The sequence below is a fragment of the Rhipicephalus sanguineus genome, chromosome 2 (genome assembly GCF_013339695.2).
Source record: "Rhipicephalus sanguineus isolate Rsan-2018 chromosome 2, BIME_Rsan_1.4, whole genome shotgun sequence".
NCBI lineage: Eukaryota > Metazoa > Arthropoda > Arachnida > Ixodida > Ixodidae > Rhipicephalus > Rhipicephalus sanguineus.
The window spans coordinates 157,473,404-157,485,421 of NC_051177.1; positions in this window are offsets into that span (position 1 = coordinate 157,473,404).

Below are 12,018 nucleotides of genomic sequence, written 5' to 3' on the forward strand. Positions count from 1 at the left end.
TTAGCTCCTCTGGTTCATGCCAGCGCGAAATCCTGTCTGTATCTCTTTTCCTGGCTTCCGGCACTATTTCCTGCTATTAAGGAGAAGTTTGCGGAAATAACGTGGCCGCAGCGAGCACAGGACCGGGTTCATGGCGAAACATGGGAGGAGAGGCCTTTGTCCCGCAGTGGGCGCGGTTAGGTCGATCAACATCTGTCGGTTAGGTCGATCAACATCTGTCGATCAACATCTATCAACATCTGCCGGTGTAGATAATCTAAACGCTAAGATATTGAAAAATACCCTGCCTCTTTCTAGTGAAATACTGTGCAGAATATTTAACCAATCATTGTCGACCGGCCAACTACCTGATGAATGGAAGATTGCTAAGGTTATTCCAGTATTCAAAGCTGGAAACAAAAAACAACCAGACAACTACCGCCCCATTTCCCTAACATGCATTTCCTGTAAAATGCTGGAGCACATAATTGCGTCGCATATCTACAGTCACCTGGAGAGTAATAATTTCTTTTTCATTAATCAACATGGATTTCGAAAACATCTGTCATGTGATACGCAGTTGCTCGAGTTTACTACCGACTTGCACTTTAACATGGACAACAATTTACAAACCGATAGCATTTTCCTTGACTTTTCCAAGGCTTTTGACCGGGTGGCCCATTGTCGGTTGTTTTCTAAATTAAATTCCATCGGACTGGACTCTGCTAGCTTATCTTGGATTAGAAATTTTTTATCATCTCGACAACAATTTACCGTGATTAATAATTGTGTTTCTCCCCTTGCTGATGTAACATCCGGAGTCCCTCAAGGTGGTGTTCTAGGCCCTTTACTCTTCCTCATTTACATTAATGACCTGCGCAATAATATTTCCTCAAGTATAAGACTATTCGCTGACGACTGTATCATTTATAGAAAAATAACATCTCCTGATGATCACCACATCCTGCAAAATGACATTAACCTCATAAATATGTGGTGTAAAAAATGGCTCATGGTATTGAACTCTGGAAAATGTAAACTCATTTCTTTCACTCGCAAGCAATCGAACTCAGATTTCCCCTACGTTATTAACAACTCTGCCATATCTCGTGTTCAGTCATTCAAGTATCTAGGGATAAACCTAACTCACAATCTTTCTTGGCACCCCCACATTACTGCTATCTGTGCTAAAGCATCACAAACGCTTGGGTACACTCGCCGGAATCTGCGTAAATCGCCACCTAACATTCGCAAGTTAGCGTACCTAACGTTCATTCGCCCGCAGTTAGAATTCGCGTCATCTATTTGGTACCCTCATCAAGATTACTTAATTATTAACCTAGAACTTGTACAAAACCGTGCCGCCCGTTTTATTACAGGAAATTACGAGCGCAAGTCCAGTATTACGAAAATGAAACTCGAACATTCGCTGCACCCTCTTCAGGTTCGCCGGTACGTTTCCCTTTTGTGTCTGCTTCACGGATATATTCATAACACCAGGCCACATTCCCTCCCTTTGAAAACCCCACTGCGCATGTCTAGACGGCTCCATAATCAGGACAGTTTCGAGCGCATCTTTGGCAAAACAAGGGCGTTTTGTTGTTCTGCGCTGCCACATGCCGTTAAACTTTGGAACGATCTCCCTGGTGATATCGCTTCGATCACAAATCGCAAAACCTTCCACGACCGCCTACTCGAACATTTCATGCTTACATAGTTTATCTCATTAAAATTTGTGCAGATCTGTTACTTCGTGCGTTTATCTCATTTTTTTTCTTTTCTTTAAATATTGTATAACGCTGTATTATATCACATTGTATAGTATTGTAAACACTGCCAAAATTTGCTTTGTTTTTCAATCAATGACTGTCAATGTTAATTAAGTTCGCATTTTTTCCGCTTCGCGCATGCTCCTCCCTTATCTTACTTTTTTTCTACCTGGATGTTACTCTTTTTTCTTTTTTTCTTTCTGGCACTCGATTACGTCGCAGTATCTCAGTGCACCTTTCAGAATGTATAGTTTAGATTTTCAACTTTTTCTGTATTTATCACATGTCATATTTAACCATGTATCGCCCCCCTTACACAATGCTCCGATAAGGAGCCTGTAAGGTATTGTGAATAAAAAATAAAAAAAAATGATGATAATGACTCCTATGACACCGAAAACGATAGTGAAGCATCGCTCGAATACGCCGGCGACCGCTACTTATGATATGCAAATCGTGGCATCATAGCGTGGACGTCGTTGCGATAAATCGGGCGTCTCTGCTCTAACACGTGTGCCGATGTTATGTCGGACGATGAGCTACCCTTTATACGACGGTGCAGTCATCGTGCCCCACAAGCCCATGAAATGCACACACCTGCTCAATTTACACAAAGACGTCTATCCACCTCGTAAGGCTGGTCTCAAAGCAAAAAATACGGCATAGGCTGCTACTCGTTGACTGGTTCGCATGAACGTGATTGCGGATTTTACCATTCTTCAGTGCTCTCGTTCCCTGCTGTTATAACTTGCATTTTACTGCTTTTTCATTGATAAGGGCATTTCTTTGCGACATAGACTTGCTCTTAAGGCATAATATTTGCTGTGTATATTTGGGTTAAAAATGCGCCATTACGCCGGTGTTGTGTATGAAGTGAAGAAGTGTCTTGTGGAATGTGTTGTCATGTATTCATCGGTCATAACTGTTTGTGTCACTGTAGCGAAGACCAGCTTGCAGGAGATAACGGGAGCGTTCCGACTGTAATCCTTGGCATGTCCATATAAGGTGGTATGCATCTGCTTGCATCACCGGAACAGAACAGTGCCGGCATGTAGCACCAACTGGTAAATGCGACCAGTTCCATGTTGACATAACAGCATTTGCACGCCTGGAAGCCTCCTTTGATATGGCTGCTTTGATTCGTCAAAATTTATTTTCTCTAGGGTGAAGTTATAGAAAAGATAAATCTCCCTTAAGGGCACATAAAGAGCATTACTGATTAGCTGCTGTGGAACAAATCTTCAAGAACAAATTAACTGTGGAGACTTGTTCTTGTAGTTTTGTGAATTATATTCAGCACAATTATTAATAAATGTGATAACATGGACTTACTCTAAGCGCCATAAAAACGGAAGGAAATAAAGAAAGGGGTGAGGCTTACCACGATACGATGTCAGGTACACTGGCACCAAAGAAACTAGTACATTTTGATGCCGAACGTAATATGCAAACTTTAAAAAGGGTTTTTCTTAATATTCTCATGTCAGTAATCATAACTCATATCATGATAAATGCTTGCGGTAGAGCTGGTCTGCGCTCAACTTCTGTGTAGTAGGCAACGTAATACAGCGAGGAACAATGTACCAATACGAAAAGTTAGTGAAGATCAGTACAAGAGAAGCTTGTAATAGTGAAGCAGAACGCAAGTAAAGGAACTAATGGATGCGACAACAACTAGTGCTACTGCTTTCACTTCCTATGATATTTAATTTTTACATCGAGCGTCAACTATAGAGAAATACATCACAAATGCGAAGTGATTTGAGATATTATTTTTTGCTTTTGGTAGCGCAGCAGTCGGGGTGGGGAGGCTATGGAGCTCTTACTATTCGTCACAGCGCTCATTCTATTCCTGAATCATTCGGGATGAGCGAGTTGATGGAAGCATGTAGAGGTACACGGTACGAGTTAGCATTATGTTCACATCGATACGCTAATGTAGCTAAACTGGCCTGACTTGAATGACAAAGATAACACGAAGAAAGCGGACACCAAGCTATTTTTTTTTTTGCTTAATGCAGTTCAAACATCGTGTTTGCATGAAGCAAGAGAACATTTATCACTGGGTGGATCCCAGTAATAAACACGATCAATATAAACCAAATAATCTGTCATCTGTGGCACCTTTCTGCAGATAGCGCCAATGCGGCCAAAGTATGACAGCTACACCGGCAGCCCGTCATTTCAGGTGTTAACGAGAACAGTGACTTGTGCTAAAGGGCTGATGATTATAGCGCTTTGGACAATCAAAATGAACGTTAACTACCGGCTTGGGAGAAACAAATCTGGCTCTAACGACAGTGAAGACGTACTAACGTCTTATTGCCACGGCAACTACAGTAATCTACTCTAGCCAGTAATTGGAGGCATCGATCGGGCTCCCTTTGCTTCTGCAGCCTTTTATCGATTACGTGACGTGGCATCGACCTAGCGCTGCTGGAGGAACATGATCATTTGCTGCTATGACGCCTACTGGAAGTCATAAATAATCACGCGTCTTTTCGCTGTAGCCTCTTCTGTTCCGAACGATACTCTCAATATATTAGCGCATTTCACCCTATTTTCACGGTTGTTCGACAGGTCACTCTCTGGAACGGATGCCAAACAGCATATTAAAGGGCTCCTAAACCACCCAGAGTTTGAAATTTAGCTGTGGTGTTGTAGTCTAGCAAGAGTCTACAACGAACACGCTGCTGTAAGAATTTTTCGAAACGGTGTCGTAATAGCGGAGTTACACGCGCTCGATGATACAAAATAGGCCCTTGCTCGTTTCACTCTTTCCTTTGCTAAGCTCCTTTCGTCGGCTTATCTCTTCTCCTGGCCTAGTGCACATCCTCGCCGGGCGAGGAGAAGAGCAGAAACCGTGCGTACCTGCGAGCGGACAAACAGGTGCTGTAGATGACGAGCAGGGAACACGTTGACGTCACCGCAAACGTTGAGGGGATGAGGAATGCCGAAAGGCACAGGAGAGCAGAAGCGGGTGTTTCTTTTAATTTGTGGGGCGCCCGTGGCTCGTAGCGCTGCCGTTTTTGGCACTGTTTATTGTGACGGCATTCTGAACTCGAGGCGCGCGTTTACTTGAGATGTTATAAATATTATCTGAGGTAGTTTAGGGGACCTTTAAAGGTACAGAAATTGGCGGTATCTATACGTGCAAAGCCTTAATATACTTAGTGTATATAGAAGTCATTGCAACAGTCCTGACATTTCGTTTGCTTGTTCCTGGAGATGGTAACACAGTACTGACACCGCTGAACCATTGAAATCACGTTTATTCACTGGCTTCATGGAGTGCAGTCCCAGAAGCCTTAAAAAATTCGGCAGATCCCACGTACCATGGGAATCGATGTTACGGGAAGCATGCGGCGGGAAGGTGAGAGTGATGCAATTTTTTAGATTGAGCGAAACGTTGCGAAATGACGCTAAAGATATGTTGAAGAGTCCCACGTGTGTTATATAACCAGTTGTTTATAGTCGAGTAACGATGCCAACAGCAACATGGGTATCAACAACACCAGACGCGGTGGGCTGATATGTAGCGCTTATACTTGTCCGTTATGATGGAGAACGCACGCACGTTTCAGGAACACGTATGCATGTGTGGAAGGGGTTCTTGAGAGTTATCAGGTAGATGGACGTGAGCGGAATGTAATTGTAATTGATGTGCGTAACGCAGACCTTGCCGATTCCGCTGCTTGTCTCTGTGTGCTCGGTGTCTGGCGGTCGCCAAAATGGGATGCGGCCTACGTTGAAGTTGCGCATCGCCGTGTTGTTAGGTGCTTACGCCTTCGCACCTGCTATGTAGCCGATTGGTGTGAACGACACAGTAGGCTCATCGCTGCAAACTTAGGGCTGTGCAGCGCTCACAAAAAGGGACAAGGAACAGAAGAAGTACAAAGGACAGCGCTTGTCCTGTGTACTTCTTCTGTTCCTTGTCCCTTTTTGTGAGCGCTGCACAGCCCTAAGTATGAATCAATACCAACTCGCTCAGTTTTCTCTTCTAAGTCATCGCTGCAAGTTTTAGAAAGTTCTAACTCGCCAGTTTCTGTGAGCAGTGTCTTTTTAGAGGTTATGCACGCACGCGTCCACACACTGTACGTTCAGAGAGGCGAGCGTGAGCTGATGTGGTTGTGGCATCGAATGAAGGTGGTGCTAGCCTGTGTGCCATCTGGGTTATGTCGTCAACTGACTATCTGTCGATAGAGCTGGCGACATGTCGGAACCTGAACTCACCGTTTGCGTTAGTGACGTATTCGCCGACGAGGCTGGTAGCCAGGAATGTGCTACGTAGACCAACTTCAGTGGGTGGCACTTATCGTATCCGTAGACTTCCTGGGCATATGTGGCCTTTTTTGACTTATGATTGTTATGGCGTTTGCTTGCGCACGGGGAAACTATGTCTTCTTACAAGAGATATTTTTCTGGCGTATATCGTGGTTGTGGAGGCTCGCATTACCACGGGCATCCAGTTCAATTGTATTGAGGGTTGTGTGGTAGTGATGTGATTCGCCTTCGCTGGGACGACAATGCCTACGGTGGACGTTAGAAATTCAAGCTACACTCGCACGAGGTTACCGCGTTCGTCACGCTCGATGTACCGCAAGGTACCCATGTTTCCATTAACGATGCCGTCACTTACGTAGATCTTGGCCGTGATCACGTACAGCTTGCCGATGATCAGGGAAACTGAGGCCGGAAGCTGGGTTGCGAGGTCGAAAAGACAAAATATAGCAAAGAAATTGAGAAACCTAGCCATGATGCAGCCAATTTGAGCCAAGGGTAGTAAAAGTAGCCAAAACTGGCCACGCTTGTAATAAAACAACTTTGTTATTTAAAGGAATAAATTCAATAGCATTTTGTTGAAAATGTAAATAACTACAGCAACAACCACTGAATATCATAACTTTTAAGACTAGAGCATAAATTGTAGATACCGGCAATCATTTCGTGTAGGACCAGGTGGACTAGTGGATGGCAATCGAGCAACTTCCAGTGGAATTCTGCCTGCAGCCTCCTCACTTGCCTTGCCTTTCAATGTGTATGTTCGTGGTTACTGTGTTCATTGAGGCTGTGAACCACCTGTGGCACATAGCTGCATAACATGAACTATGGTATGCGGGTATGTGCCACTGATGACTGAGGAGAAGTGTTGCATGACGTACACGGCAAGCGTTTTGCGTTATTTATGTCATGACCAGTGAATGATATTCGTCATACACTGATCGCCTTTTAGGCCAGTTGTGGTATATTTCAAGGAATGGACGCGACCAGGACAGCGCCCAGACGAAGGCCGCTATGTAGATATATACAGATACGTAGACGCATACGGCCAAAGTACCTGAGGTTCGCTAAGGAATGCTTCGCATTTAAAAAGCTATTAGGCATCTGATTCTATCACCTCAACCACGTCCACTCACAGGATAGAACTACCCGTGCCTACTCTTATCAGTTTGCCGTATCGCCCATCAAGGCTTTTACATGGGAGTGGTGCATAACTCAATGCCCCACCTCGCAGGATGTGTCGCTCTGGTTGTGGTTGAAAGCAGTCCATCAATTTGGTTAAAGAGGGGACTGGTGATAAACAAGAGGATTTCGAAGTTGCCAGCGAATGATTTTTTTTTCGTTCACAGCAAACTCATAGCAGCCATAGGTACACCGCGCTGATGTAGCGGTTACGGCGCTCGGACCCGAAGATCGCGGGTTCGATCCCGGTCGCGGCGGTCGGACTTCGATGGACGCCAAATGCTAGAGGCCCATGTACTGTGCGGTGTCACTGCACGTTCCAGCACACGAGATGTGCGAAATTTCCGCAGCCCTCCACTACGGCGTGCCTCATAATCATGTCCTTGTCTTGGCCCGTAAAACCCTAGATATTATTATTATTAACATAACGGGCGTAGCCGTCTCCACAATGAGAGGCGAGTTACCGCAGTTATGTCGTGCAACATCGTTAACAATGACTGAGCTATTCGCTAAAAGAAGTGCGGTAAACCACGTGAGGTAAAATTTATAACTTCAGCACGAGATGCGCCAAAGTGTGTGTTTCAGCGATTTCCAGGGGGCATTAACATCACTTTGCAACGCAATAGCGAATACTATCAGTTCCAGGATAGAGCGCACATGTCTTGTCTTCGCTGTCTAGGTTCTCCAAATAAGTGGTTTTTGCATTTTTTGTTCTATGTGTTTCGTGTCAACGAAAAGATGCCTTGATTAGGGCACCGAAGGATACCGTTATATTTGTAACAGCTCGCAGGCGTCAAGCTACAGTACACGATACCCTTTCCCAGCTGTGTTATTTTGTGGTTTACGGTGAGATAATTGTTGGAAAAATGAAATTTCGTAATAGCGATGTAATGCCCGAGAAGGATAAAGCTGTCTCATTAGAAACAGGGGGGGGGGGACGTGCGGTAAAGAAACTATTACGTCAGGTGTTCAAATGTACTAACATGACAAACTCATAAATAGGTACAACAAGGAGTCAGCACAAATCTGGGCCAAATGAACATTGCGACTAGCCGAGGTCACGCGTTTTCACGCTGCTAACGGTCCAATATTGGCGCATTGCGAGAAGGCTTATTTTATTTCTCAATGGTTTTAGGCATAACTGCTCCACTGCGAGGGGCGCGTGGCATCACAATGACAACAGCAGGCTATTATTTTCTCATTCCCAGAGACGACGTGACGCTCATTAGCAGGTTCTGCTCTAGTGCCTCCGGGACTCTCGCTGACTAACTAATGGGGTTCCTCGGCGCCGCTGGATCGTTACCTGGGGCGTAGGCTTGTTTCGCGGCTTTATTGTTTGGTTACCAGACACCGTGGCTAGACACAACTGCATAGTACACACATTTCTCTGTGTTTCTGTATCTTTTAAATGCGAATCATTTCTTAGCGAACCTCAGGCACTTTGGGAGTTTCTATCTACGTATCTATCTGTCTATCTATCTATCTATCTATCTAGCCGCCTACGTCTGGGCGCTCTCCTGGTCGTCTCCGTAACTTGTAATATACCAAAATTGGCACAGCAAGGGATCAGTGTATGACGAACACCATTCACTGGTCATGACATGAATAACGCAAAATACCTGTCGCGTGCGTCATGAAACCCTTTCTCTCAGTCACGTGTGGCACATACCCGCATACCAGAGTTCATGTTATGCGGGTGTGTGCCACAGGTGATACAAAGTCTCAACCAACACAGTAACCGCGAACACACACATTGATACGCAAGGAAAGTGATAATATTAATAATTGTTGGGGTTTCGTATCCCAAAACCACGATATGATTATGAGAGACGCCGTAGCTAAGGGCTTCGGGAATTTTGACCATCTGGTATTCTTTAACGTGCACCGAGATCGCACAGTACACGGGCATCTAGCATTTCGCCTCCATCGAAATGCGACCGCCGCGGCCGGTATCGAACCCGCGACCTTTGGGACAGCAGCCGAGCACCGTAACCGCTACACCACCGCGGCTGACGCAAGCAAAGTGAGGAAGCTGAAGACATAACATCCCTAGAAGACGCTCAACTACCATGCACTCGTTCATGTGGTCCGCAACGTGGACACCGTTGATTACCCAAAAACCGGGGTCAATGCTTCCTACAATAAATCTGCTGAGAGAACCAGGCCTCTATCATTAGCAGCGAATTATACATTGATTTATCATGATCCAACAACGCCTGATCTTTATACTGCATGAAAGACGGCATGAATGTGGACAGGGCATCGAGAAACCTCGCTGCCACGTCCGAGGACAGGAGGCATCATAGATCATTTCATTGTAAGAAGCACCCAGGATTTCCACCAGCTGTGCTATACCTCGCACTTCGCTACACTTAGACCCATCGTAGCCGCGATCACAAGCGGCTCCGATTAACAAGTCCGGTCCAGCTGCTGGTGCTCACTGATCACGGTGATGATGACCTCGTTCAAGAACTGTCAAGAATCCCTTCTACATATACACGCGGGTTCGTGAAACGTGCGTGCGTGTCCGTCATAACGGACAAGTATAAGCATAACTGTAACTGCTACTGTAACGCACGTGCAGTGCGCCTGCGCGTGCCACTCGGCTGTGTGTATATCTAGGGAAACTTTCCTGGATGAAGCTTAGTTGTGCGTAACGGCTGTCCTGTGCATCTCTGTTCCTTCTTTGTCCTGTTCGGATTCGCGCTATCCAGTATTGAAGATTATAAGCACTACATATCAACTTACCGCGTCCGGTGTTGGTAACACTCATGTTGGCATCGTTACGCAACAGTGAACAACTGGTTATGTAATACACATACTCTTCAACACATGAGTGTGCGTATACCACTTCCACATTAGTCTAGCGTCATTCCGTAACGTTTCGCTCAATGTGAAAAATTACGCCAGTCACCATCCCGCGCATGCTTCGCATAACATCGATTCCCACGGTACGTGGGAGCTGCCAAATTTTTTAAAAGTACTCTGAAACACTGCATGCTGAGCGTATGCCTCGAGCGGCACCTGTCCATATTAACGGTTATGCTGCTTGTTAGGAAATATATTTACATTTCGAACCGGTGGCATCAATGATCTCTTTTAACTACTGTAAGCAAGAACAAAGATGCCAATAATGCCACTATTTATGACCTGCTCTATCGCCCGTATAAATTTAGGCTTTTTTCGCATACCATATCAGTTAACATTGCGAATCTTCAGTAAGTGTTCAATATTTTTGCTAGGCGAAAAATAGGTTGTGTGAGTAACCAGCACATTTCCGGAGCATGAAAGAAGTTCGCATATCGGCGCGTGTGCATTGAACGGGCATGAGCTCACACGCCTGTCGCAACCATCTTCGCTCGTGTCTCTAAGCCCTTCCAACCACAACAAGAGTTCCATGATCGCGCAACCGGGAGGAATGTTACGTTGCGGACGACAAACCTACCTTCCGCTTCCGGTTGCCTATGCTCACTTGTTTTAAACGTGGTTCCAATATACATTTAGGACGCCCTTATTTAATCGCCTTAGACTATATAACATGACCTGCCACGGTGGTCTAGTGGCTACGGTGCTCGACCGCGAAACTGGCGGAACTGTTTTCGTTGCATAATATGACATTTGTTGACACTTAACAGCCTTTAACTTCCACAGTGATGCACTCCTTTTCTCGTTCGTCCTCTAGGCGTAGTTTGGCGCGTAAGCGGAGCTCATTCGCAGACAAAGCGACACTCATGTATTGTGAGCGCCCGGAGCTGCGGGTTAGTCAAGCGGCTGATCGCAAGACAAAGCTTGCTGCACTATGACAACTGACTGCGCACTTGTGGAGCTGCGGCTTTGTGATTATGTCACGTACAAGTATATTGAACAACTTATATCCGAGTTTCATCACAGAAGGAAGGACGCGGCCGCTAGGCTGACTTGCTCACACTTGGAGCATTATAACTTGTTAGCAACCAAAAACAATGCGACGTTTTTTATACAGAATGGTAGATGACATCTTTGACTTCAACCAGATGGATTTTTTTTTTTAAAATTAGAATGTCCTTCTTGAGAAGACTACTTTCGAAATTCGGCGTTTTGGTAAATAACGTACGTTTAAGCCCAATTAACGAGTGAAACAGAGCGCGGTACTACCACGGAAATTATTTTAAAACTCAGCGCATGTATCAAAGTTAATATGTGCCGATTTCTATTATCCTCAGTCTAACTTGAGCGCAACAACAAATTCTTGAAATAGAGGGATTTAGTGCGATTTGCCAAGTTTGTGATTTTCTCTTCAAAAGTGCTTCGACAGGCAAGGAAAATAATAGACTCATAAGATTGTATTTCACTAGTTCTTTGAGGGGAATAAATATTGTGACCAAGAAGTGCACCATTTTGTTCCTAGGTGCGCTAAAATTTCAGAAATCGCGAAAGTGGCGGAAAAGTGTTTTTTGCGGCCAAAATTTATATGTATTTGTTCAGGCGAACAATTTTTTTTCGCAAAATAACTTCGATACAATTGCTCTGGGTCTAATGCCTAGACCTACAGTAAATGTCATCAAAATCCCGAATGGTGACCGGGACCTCGTGTTCAATCTTATCTGGACAAACCCGCATACAAGTTGCGAGCGGCGCTTTACTTCGTGCCGCTCACCGCTCACCGTTCGCGACTGCCGGCTGGTACTACCGGCTAATGTTTAATTAATGATCCATAATTTTATCAGCTGAATGACGGATATGGTCGGCTCGTGTTGGATAATTTAGGCAACAGTGTTGCCATAGTCATGCGCTACCCTAAGGGGGCCAGCCTCCTTGAGAACTGTAA